The sequence below is a fragment of the Heterocephalus glaber genome, unplaced genomic scaffold, assembly GCF_053883595.1.
Source record: "Heterocephalus glaber isolate CG9 unplaced genomic scaffold, H.glaber_assembly_v1.0 deba00001465, whole genome shotgun sequence".
In the NCBI taxonomy this organism is placed as follows: Eukaryota; Metazoa; Chordata; class Mammalia; order Rodentia; family Bathyergidae; genus Heterocephalus; species Heterocephalus glaber.
The window spans coordinates 249094-261270 of NW_028258312.1; the positions used below are offsets into that span (position 1 = coordinate 249094).

The 12177-nt window shown below is 34.9% G+C and overlaps 1 protein-coding gene across 3 annotated transcripts in view; it reads right to left on the reverse strand.

Moving 5' to 3' along the window:
* The window catches only part of Ankhd1 (ankyrin repeat and KH domain containing 1), a 135312-nt gene that overhangs the window by 60060 nt on the left and 63075 nt on the right, over positions 1-12177 (reverse strand). The window lies entirely within an intron of this gene.

Consider the following 12177-nt stretch of genomic DNA (forward strand, 5'->3'; position numbering starts at 1 on the left):
CCTCAGAATTTTCAATAGCCAATCTTTCTCAATAGCTGAGATGAAACTTTTACTAGAAACTTTCAGTTGGTAGTATGTTCTACAGATGCATTTAAGTAAGTTTAAAGAAATGTATTCAAAGCTAATGATATGTATGCATACATGTTTGGATGTATACATATATACTTTACATATACATCTTTATATGAAGTTTGTCAGGTTATATACAGAATTTCTATTATGGATTTTAAAAAGGAAACTATAGGATGGAAGTGTTTATCACTTGATTAAAATTTTATATTTCACTGAATTTTTTAAATGTATCAAATGTTACATGGAATAGTTTGCTTCTGTTTTACCTTAAAAATTGAGTTTATAGTTACCTGTATATGGTGTTCATTTATTATTCTCAAAAGCAATATACAGCTGATAGATTTTTTTTACCACTTTTTTTTTTCACTACTTTTTAGTCAAAATAACCTTTGTTCTTAATATTTGATAATGGGAATCCTCAAGTATTTTGTAGAAGGGCCAAGTTACAGAATAAAAGATAAACAAAAGAATTGTTGACATTCCAAACTAATATACAATATTTATGCTTTAAAATAAATAACTAAAAGAACATAAAAGAAAATCTCAGAAGTAGCTTGCTGCTAACACATATTGTATAAAAAGATATATTTTGTTTCTCCTAAAAACCTTGTTTTCTACAGTAAACATTTTTTAAATGTTTAAAAATTTTCAATGTTCAAAAATTTATAGTGTTTCAAAACCAGTTTCTTTGCTTGCCGTAGTTTTTTGCATCCCACACCTTCCTGCGGGATTCAGTTTGCTTACCAGTGTACATATTCTTTAGTAGTTCTTTGGCAAGGGTCTGTGACAATGTAAGCTATTGTATTCTTTGCAGATCTGAAAATATTCATCCTTCTATGGAATAGTAATTGAATATAGAATTCTACATTGTGTCATTTTCTCTTAATGTCTTGAGGATATTACTACTTTCCATTTTCTCCTGTGATTATTGTTGATGAGAATCTCAATACTTTGATGGTTGTTCCTCTGCAGATAACACATTTCATCTCCCCTCTTAAAAGCTTTTAAGACAGTATTTTTCTTTAACCTTAAAATTCTACAGGGTGATTTGTTCGGTTTTGCAAATGACAGGATTTTTCAGTCAAGGATTCTTGTCTAGCTTCCACTCCAGAAAATTCTCCATCATTACCTCTTTAAATACTGCCTACTTCCTCCATTTCTATCACGTCTTTTGGGAACTCTTAATAGATGTGTAGTGGAGCTTTTCAATCTATCTTCTTTCTCCCTTGCTCTTTTACATATTTCTTATTTTTTCATACTTTCTGCCTCTATGCTATATTGTATCATTTCATGTTTATTATCTGATATACTAATTCATTTACTGATTTAGGTCACTGTGATTCCCAACCCCAAGTTTCCCTAAACTTTTGTTTTATTGCATATACAATCTATCTGTTAATTCATTACCAGCTTTTGCTTCCTCACACTATTTTGTGCCCATCTGTCACAGTTTAAAAGAGCATTTTCTGGCCTCCCCTTCGGGGCGAGAGCGGACTGTGTGGGAAAGACTGTCCCTCCTCACTGTGCCCTAGGGTGGTAAACTCTCCCTGCCTGAGGTGGGCCTCAGCTCCTCAACTCTGGAGCATACATTTTGCCTTCCTTTTCAACCATGACCCCAGGAACCCTCTCCCTCTTCTCACCTTGTTGATGAAAGGAAAAGCAGAATAGCTAGTCAGCAAAAGAAACAGCATACAGAAGTAGAAGAACAGAAGGATCCTACTCAAACCCTGGGAACAATGAAGGTTGTTATTTTCCAGTGTCTGGATTCCAAATCTTGGAGAGATTGATTTGTTATTCCTTACCACTCCACCATCTTCCTGGAAGTCCTGCTCTGAGTATTTTTATATAGCAACATCAGTAACAAGTACATGGTTTAGAAACCTGATTTCCAGAGTTGCAACATTATATTATTTAAATGTCTGGTTTTCAACAGCAAAAAGTTGCAAAGCATATAAAGGTTTAAGAACTTATGCCCTATAGATAGGAACAAAAGCAATCACTGTTCTTGAAGAAGCCTAGACGTTGGACTTAATGAGACTTTAAATCAGGTATTTTAAATGTGTTCAAAGACTAAAGGAAAACATGTCTAAAGAACTAAAGGAAACTATTAACATATGTCACCAAATAGAGAATATGAATAAGGATGAGGAAGTACTTTTAAAAGAAACACATAGAAAGTATGGAATTGAAAAGAGCAATAAGTGAAATGAGAATTCACTAGAGCTCAACATCAGATGAACAGCCAAAAGAAAGACAGTGAACTTGAAGGTAAGCCCAGTGAGACTGGCCAGTAAGGAACATAAATAATGAAGAACAATGAAGAAAAATTAACAGAGCTTCAGAGACCTATGGTACATCATCAAGCCTATTCATATATGCACAATGGAAGTAAAAGGAGAAGAAAGGAGTAAAGAATGTTTGAATCCAGGCATGGGGGCATATGTCTCTAATCCCAGCTATTCAGAAGGCTGAGGCAGAAGGATTCCAAGTTCAAAGCCAGCCTGGACAATTTAGCAAGACCCTCTCTCAAAATTAAGGTATAAAAAGGGCTGGGGATGTAGCTCAGCAACAGAACACTTGCCTAGCATGCTTGAGACCTTGGATTCAATCCTATCTCTCTCTCTCTCTCTCTCTCACACACACACACACACACACACACAAATATTTGAAGAAATAATGTTTGAAAACTTTACACATTCAAGAAGCTCAACATACATCAATAGGATAAAGAGATCCAACCTAGAAATATCATAATCAAACTTTTAAAAGACAAACAGTAGAATCTTAAAAACAGCAAACTAAAAGTGATTCATCTAATACAAGAAATCTTTAATGAGATTAAGAGTTAATTTTCCATAAGAAACCAGAGAAGGTAGAAGACAGGGATGTAGCATATTCAAAGTGCTAAAAAGGGAAAAAAGTGGTCAACCAAGAATTCTATAACCAGAAAACTAGCCTTCAGAAACAAACGAGGAATTAAAATACTCCTAGATGAACAAAAACAGAGTTTGTTACTAAGCCAATCTGACCTACAAAACATACCAAGGTGAAAATACACTAGACAGTAATTTGAATCTATGTGAAAACATAAACTTACCAAGGGTAATGTATCATAAGTGTTTTTTTCTATTTAATTTAAAAGAAAATTCATAAAGCAATAATTATAAAAATATGCCTATGTAAATTGCCAAAAATGTATAAAGATGTGATTGTGATAACAGTTTAAAGCAGGAGGAGTTAAACTAGATTGTTATAAATTAAGAGGTTAATGGTAATCTCTATGGCAACCACTAGGAAAACAACTCAAAAATGCATAATAAAAGAAATGACCAAGAAATTTTAAAAAAATTAATGTCTACCATTAGGGCAAAGATCAGGCGGGCTTATTAGCCACTTAAAAAGATTGTGTTCCTTAAATTCAGGGTTTCTCTCCTGTGACAGAGCCCCCTGACCTTTGTGTCACATTAGAAATTGGATTTCAGCGAACTGGCTCAAGAAAAATGATGATATTCAAGAAAAATGATGATATTCCATTGCTGTGGATACTAAACTATCTTTTGTCTCTGAAAACAAAAAAAGCATTTCCCCCCCAATTCTGGGGATTGAATCTAGGGCCTTCACACAGGTATACCCCCAGTACTATTTTATTTTACTTTTTTGATTGAGACAGTGTCTCGCTAAGTTCTCCAAGGGGGCTCAAATTTGTGATCTTCTTGCCTGAGCCTTACACAGTACTGAAATTATAGGTGTATACTACCAAACCTACCTAAAATAGCATGTTAAAATTTTCAAGATTGTGGTGCATGCCTATAATCTCAGCACTCTAGGTGGCTGAGGCAAGAGGATTATAAATTCAAGCCCAGCATGGGCAATTTAGAGAGACCAGCTCAAAACATAAATACATTTTTAAGATGAAAGTATTTTATTACAATTTCCTCAGGTGTGCATTCTCTTGTTGCACTGCTTTTGTTTTCCTGTATTTGGACTGTTTCTTTTAACACAGATTTACTCTTAAGTATTATCCTTTTTTCAGGAAGCTCATTTTGCATGGGAGGGTTATTTTTCTTTTTTCATTCACAAATATTCATTCTCATCAAATGGCTTAGAAGTTGCCTTAGTCTGACTCTCGGGGTTTGTTTCAGAAATAGACTTTACCTTGGCATCTTAAGGTGTTCCTTCCATAAGGCTATTTCAGTTCTGTTCTCTAAATCAAAGAATGGTGTCCTCCAAGTTTTTAGTTCCACTATTTTCTTTGCTTCTTCTATTACCAATAATTAGCTCACATCTAATTGCAACCACAGACAGTTGTTTAGAGCTTTACTTCATCTTAACTTACAGGTAGGGCAATAAGATCCCAGTTCCTTCATTCAAGTAGACTAGATCTATAGGCCTGTTACATGGGAATGCATTCAGGCTCCTGCCCACAAAGCCCATTTTTATGCCTTAATTCTCCTTAGGATGTTAGATTTAGCTCTGAACCTGTTTCTAGTATGTGGATATCTTTATTCCTATGTACAGAAAGTAGAAAGGTTTCCAAATATACGAACACTGACTTTATCTTCTTGACTGGAAGTCATTTGTACTTATATTTAAAGAAACTTAGGATAGCTGGAAAAGATTCATTCAATACACAATAACCTAGAAAGAGAGAACTTGGCTTTTTAAAATACATTAGGAACCGGGGATTTAGCTCAGTGGTTTCGCTGCCTGCTGCGCAAGCACAAGGACCTGAGTTCGATCCCCGGTACCAAAAAAACAAACAAACAAACAATAAAATACATTAGGAGTTTTATATATTTCACAGATACTTGAGAATAGATCAAGAAAAACTAGCAACTTTCCAGCTTTGAGTAGTAAAATATAAAAATAACTAGATGTTATTCCTCAATAAAAAGTTAACAAGCCAGGAGTGGTGGCGTATGCCTGTAATCCCAGCACTTGGGAGGCAGAAGCAGGATGATCACCATGAGTTCAAGGCCAGCCTGGGCTACAAAGTGAATTCAGGGTCAGCCTGAACACAAAGCGAGACCTTATTTAAAAAAAAAAAAAAAATTAACATTTTTTGGGGGGTGGGTACCGGGGATTGAACTCAGAACCTTGCACTTTACGAGGCAGGCGGTGGAACCACTGAGCTAAATCCCCAACCCAAAAGTTAACATTCAAAAAGTGAGAAGTAATATTTATTTATTTATTTTTCCCTATTAAATTTATTGGTACATTTTTGGTATAAAATAGTTATATTCATCATTGGGATCTTGTACCTTTAAATGACGCATCTTGGTTCTTTTTTTTTTCCCCCTTCCCTTGCCCTCCCTTCACCCCCTCCACCCTTCCCTATTTGCAAAGACTTTGTTTCCATTTTTTGCCTTTTCTCATATTTTTTCTTTTCCCTTTTTTCCTTTCTCCTACCCCTCCCACTTCCCCTGCACCTTTAGCCCTTTTCTTCCTGTTACAAAAATATCAATTATACATTTTTAAAAATTACAATATCAAGATCTAGGAGACATTAATACAGATTTTACAGAATTTAAAAGGATATAGAAAGCATATTTCAAAAATCTGTTTTGAAATAAATTGGACAACTTCTAAGAAGTACCTTGGAAGACAAATTAATGAAACTAACTCTGGAGGAAATATAAAATTTGAATAGCACCTATTAAACAAAGTATATTCCTACCTTGAAAACCTACCTATATGACAACAGCAGGCTCATAAACATTTTAACTGATAAATTATATCAAACAATTAAAGCAGAAAAAAGAAGGAACACTTCTCCCCTCATTTTAGGAACTCAACATTGTGCTAATCGATTACTAAAACTGGATAAAGATAACAGAAGAAAAAAGTATAAACATAGATAGAAATTTGTTTAACAAAACAAACTATTAGAAGTCAGATCTGGCAGTATGTAGAGAGGACACAGATAAAAAAATAGAGGATCTGAGGAACATGATGGAATCCCAACGTAGGAAACAAATGGAATGTATAAAACAGATGCAAACAGATTTCCAGGAGATTAAAAACTCCATTGAAAGTCTGCACAGCAGAATGAACCAATGTGAGGATAGAATTTCAGATATAGAAGAAAAGATTGCACTTAGTGACCAGGAAAAGAAAAATTGCTTTAAAATTGTTAAGGAACACGATAAATCAATCCAGCAGCTGCTAGACGATGCAAAGAAGAATAACATAAGACTGATTGGAGTCAATGAAGAAACAGGAGAGAGTGCAGATGACATACAACTGTTCACAGAAGTGATGGCAGAAAACTTCCCAAGGAGAGGAAAAGAACTTGACATACAGATAAGTGAGGCATATAGGACTCCAACTAGCCTTGATCAAAAATAATCTACACATAGGCATATAATAGTTAGGATTCCAGAAATCCAACAGAAGAACAAAATTCTACAAGCAGTGAGAGAAAAGAAACAAATCACATACAAAGGAAAGCCCATCAGAATCACAGCAGACTTCTCAATGCAAATCCTCAAGGCAAGAAGAGCTTGGAGTGATGTATTTCAAGCCCTAAAGCAAAACAGCCTCCAACCCAGATTGATGTACCCTGCAAAACTATCTTTCAAAATTGAGAAGTAATATTTAAAGCTTACTAGCACAAGCTAGCCACTAACGGTTGACGCATACTGATAAGTGGATAATCAAGAGTTCATAGAATGGGGATTTTAGCTCAGTGGCGCCGCAACCTGTCAGAAAGCGCAAGGTCCTGAGTTCATTTCTGGTACCAAAACAAAACAAAACAAAACAAAACAAAAAAACAGAGTTTATGAGCCTCCTACAAGTTTATTCATGAAAAACACACTGTCAAGTTCTGCTTCTGATGAATAAGCACCATGAGAAAAAAAAAGGTGGGATTTTTCCTACTTGGCATTAGGTAATCAAATTAAATTTTAAATTATTTTCTTTAAAACAATTAAAATTACAGTCAGAGAGAACCTATGATATATATTTAAGGACTGTCACTATATCTTATAGGCACCGTCCTTTGGAGTTAGAGGGAGGACATTCTGTAAGGAGAACAACAAGAATCATGGGAAAGGGAGAGCTGTCTTATGCTATGTATGTACTTTTTGATACTTTCTCATGGAGAGTATGTTCTTTCAGCCCACCTCTTACATTAATCACTACCTTTGTAATCTACTCTTACTGATCAGATTCATATCCCTGGAAGAACTGAGATAGCAAAAATATTTGGAGGCACTGATCTGGGAGCTGGACATAGCAATTTCTAAAGCTCACAAGCAACAGAGAGGGAGAAAAAAGTTTATTCTGCTTTTGATGAAAGGAGAATGATGACAAGGCAAAGACAAAAAGGACAGAACCAAAGAATAATGCTGAACTATACCAATGTCTCAGTAGAAGCTATAGAGAATGTCATTAGAATCTTCTGAGATACCACTTAAAATGCAGATTGCCCTTTTTAGATCTTTTAAACATGAACTTCTAAAAGTGGGGCCACAAACATCATTTTAAAATAACATCAAGTGGGTCAGGGACTTAGCTCAGTGGTGCCGCGCCTGCCTCACAAGCGCAAGGTCCTGAGTTCAACCCCCGGTACTGCAAAATAAATAAATAAATAAACAAACAAACAAATAAATAAAATAACATTAAGTTTTGAGACTTGCAGCTAGAGAGAGATTTAGAATCATATTTCCTTCTCAGGAAGAAGTAATTCATCTGAATTAACATTCAAGTGTACATTCTTGATAAAACTCACAATATTGGGCAAACTGAGTAAAACTTCACACTTTCAAAAAGTTTTTAAAATAAATTTATCTTACTTCAAAATAGAATAAATATAATGCCTTCTCATTCAACAAGCCAATAATGAAGATACTTAACATATATTATGGTTAAGGTGGGTTTGGCACTAAGAAATTTATTTTAGTTTGGCCTAAGTTACTTGCAATCCAAACACAAGCTTTCCCTAATTAAAAAAATTAAGAACTGGGCTGGGGATTTAGCTCAGTGGTTTCGCTGCCTGCTGCACAAGTGCAAGGACCTGAGTTTGATCCCCGGTACCAAAAAAAAAAAAATTAAGAAGTGTCCTGAGTTTAAGCAAATCTCTCTGGATTAAAATGGATATAATTTTTTTTTTTTACTTTTAAAACCATTAGCACAAATTTTACACATTTTTTCAAAGGAAAAGAAATGTTTCTTATGAACAAAGTATTTATCTTGTTAAAAATCTATTTAATAATGAGATAGGGGTCTGGGATTTAGTTCAGTGGTTCCACCGGCTGCCTTGCAAGCGCAAGGTCCCAAGTTTGATCCCTGATACAAAAAAAAAAAAAAGAATGAGATAATATGAGACAATTGTAAGAAAAAACTAACTTTTAATTTATAGATATGATTGAGTGGACAACATAGTAAATGTTTCATTAAGCTAAGTTAGGTTTTTTTGTTTATCTGAGGATTTAAGCAATCCAATATCTATAAGCTTCAATCTGAGTTTCTGGTTGACTGATTTTGCCATCCTGGGGCTTGAAATGCCCTTGCACTGCGCAATACCTCTAGCCTCTTAGAGTTTTGTTTTAAATTTTGAGACAGTCTCCCTAAATCACTAAGTTGCCTCCAGCCTCCCAGGGTGCTGGGATTACTGGCACAAGTCACATCCAGCTAAGTTTCAGATTGGTTTCGTTTTGATTTTGAGACAAGGTCTCACTATGTGGTCCAAGGTTGGCCTTAAACTTACTATGTAGCCCTGGCTGGCCTTCAACTCATGGTGATCCTGTTGCCTCAGCCTTCTAAATTCTAGGATTACAGGCACGTGCCACACCACCAAGCTTAATTCTCAGATTTTTAACGAACTTTGATGATTGAAGTACAATGAACAGGACTTCAGAACTGAGACTCTCTGGGATATCCTAACTCTCCCAATATAGAAGAATGTAAATGAACTATCTATTTTTTATCTAATAATTTTTTTAAGGACTACTACTTAGAAAAGAATATTAAGGAAACAAACTGCTGGTAGTGCATATCTTTTTATTGGGACTTCGCAATCCTTTTTATTTGAAGAGGATTTCCTTTGTCACCAAGCAGGGTCCTAGAACATTTTGGCGAGAATTTAGATACCCAAAGTTCTGGTGACTTATAACATATACTCTATGCAGTAGCTTAGAAAATCAAAGCTCACCCTCACATGATGCTTGGCTGGATCTACACCAGTGATGGTGAACCATTTAGAGCAGTGGTGTTGAACATATGGCATGCCATAGATTCACCACCACTGATCTGTGCCCTCCAAAACAGTCTTCATGTCCTCCTGTTTATCCTGTGAAAGGAAAAAGAACTCACGGATCTTATTCCAAAACAGAAATCACATTTGGCCTTGAAGAACTTGTGACTGGTACTTCAGGTGCTGAGCTTTGTTAACTCAGCATCTTCAACTAAAAAGATCCTCAGACTATACAGACTATAATCTCATGAGCTATGATATTATTAAGTGTGTACCAATGTGGTTTTTCTTTCAAGAAAATGTCAATATAAACTCCTTCTATGAAAAAGTAACTTTGCTCAATTATTTGCACTAATGCCTTTGTCTCAAAATGCAAGTAAAGCCACAAAAACAAGAGAAACATTTAGAAAATAATCAAGATTTGGAAATGAGAAAAATTGAGAGAAAACAGTAAGGAAAATATTGGTAAGATCATTAGTTACAGAGCTTCCTCCCATTATAAATATACCTTCGGGAGGGGTAGGAGAAAAGAAAGAAGGGAATGGAATTAATATGAGAAAAAGAAAAAATGGAAACAAAGTCTTTATAGATAGGGAGGAGTGGAGGGGTTGAAGGGAGGGAAGAGGAATGGGAAAAAAAAAAGAACCAAGATGGATTATGTAAAGGTGCAAATTTCCAGGGCCGGGGATTTAGCTCAGTGGTTCCACCGCCTGCCTCACAAGTGCAAGGTCCAGAGTTCGATCCCCGGTACCAGAAAAAAAAATTAAAATTCCAATGATGAATGTCATTATATTGTATACCTTAAATGTACCAGTATAATTAATAAAAAATATATATACTTAGTACTCACATTTATCAAAAAACAAGAACCTTAAAAGAATGAGAGACAGAGTATCTATTTTCTCTACTTCTTGACTCATAATGGAGAAAGATATGACAGGGATACAGTTCAGGAAAGAGTAAGAAGCTTTTCAATCACTGACCAGAGTCAAAGAAGGTGCTGAATAAAAGCAATGTGGCTTAGAAATGTACTCTAAGTGAGTACATCTAAATGAGTACAATCTCCTTCATGAGTAATGTGCTTATCCTAAAAGGATGGATCTTTTATGGTAAACATTTATTAAGAAACAATGGTATGATTTAAAGAAGCTAACTGTCAAGAGTCACTTCTCTCTGGGAGTGGTGGCACACACCTGTAATCCCAGCACTGGGCAGTTGTACAATATTGCAAGTGCAAGCCCAGCATGGGCAAGACCCTATCTTAAAAAATTTTAAAAGGGACTGATGATATAGCTCAGTACAAAGGAACTGGGTACAATCCGCAGCACTACTAAAATTTACTTCCTTTCCCTGCTCCCTTCCCATGTTATTTTTAGCTAATAGCAAACTCCATTCAAAAATAAATAATAAGCACAAATTATCCAACATGGAACCTATCAAGAAGACCCTACAAAAACAGAAATAGAATAAAATTTTAGCTAAATATTCCTCTATACTTCCAAATTAAGTTAAAGAGAACATGAAATCTCTAAATAGCTAAACAAAGTGATATGACCTAAACAGACTTGTAAGGTGGAAGAACAAAAAAGAAATTTTGATTGAATAATGATGATTAATTAGAGCCCATATGTTCACAACTAATTAAAAATCAATGTTGGGCCGGGGATCTAACTCAGTGGTTCTGCCACCTGCCTTGCAAGCACAAGGTCCTGAGTTCAATCCCTGGTACCAAAAAAAAAAAAAAATCAATGTCAAAGAAAACCTTCCTACTTTCTTGACAACATGCACGCAGTGTAAAACACTGAGTGAAAAAAAGACTTTTGATGGAAAAAATTATAATACCACATTATTCTTTATTGGAGCAGACTCAAGATTAACACATTTTATTAAGATAACCTATAAAGCATTTTGGATTAAACTAAATCTGCTAACCATTCATTGTAAATAACTCCCAAAAATAATGTATTTGCAGTAATTTATGATACATCTAATATACACAAAGTTTTTTTTTTTTCATACAGGGCCTCACTATTTAGTTCAAGCTATCTTTGAACTCACTATGTAGCCTAGGCTGGCTTTGAACCTGTGGGGATCCTCCTGCCTCAGCCTCCCAAGTGCTGGGATTGCAGGCATGCACCACCACACTCAGCCAACATATACAAAGATTTTAAGATAACAGTTTATGTAACACAACCATTAGTAATGATTTATACCTTAAAAATTCATTTTCTTCAAGGATCTCAATAGCAATTTATGTCTCCTTAGACTAAGAAAGTACTCAAGATCATCTAATACATCCAAACAGGTAGCTGGGTTAATATATTCTTTTGAAGTCATATAATTAGATTTTTTCAGCCAGGTCACTGAAGATCATCTGGTCTAAACCCTTCATAAAACACAGACAAGAGGAAGAGGATGATGAAGAATAAAAGATCCCTAAAAAATTTAAGTGATTTGCTTCAGAACACCCAGAAAAGTCAAAATAAAAATCCAAGGTTTATAACTCCCAAATAGAAAAAGTCAGTTTTTACCACATTGTAATGTCTCCCTTCTAAATCCTAAATTACAAATATTTATGTGACCTTGGTATATAACGTCCAGAAGATAGTATTACATTTCATATTATAGATGACAATAGTGAGGCAAGTGTATGCTTATAAATTAGTGATTTGAAAGCAATGATGAAAATTGAGGTGCTTTTTCTAATGTTCAGTGGCATTAGTGCTTTCTACACAACCAAATGCAGCCTTTGTCACTTATAAGACCTGCATTCAGCTGTAGGTTTATAGAATGTCTTCCATGGGTGTTATTCATTATTAAATCTACTTTTAAATAGAAATACAGGCCTATAAAATGCTAAATGTGATTACAAAATCTATTTACATGAAAATAGCTAGAATGTATTTATT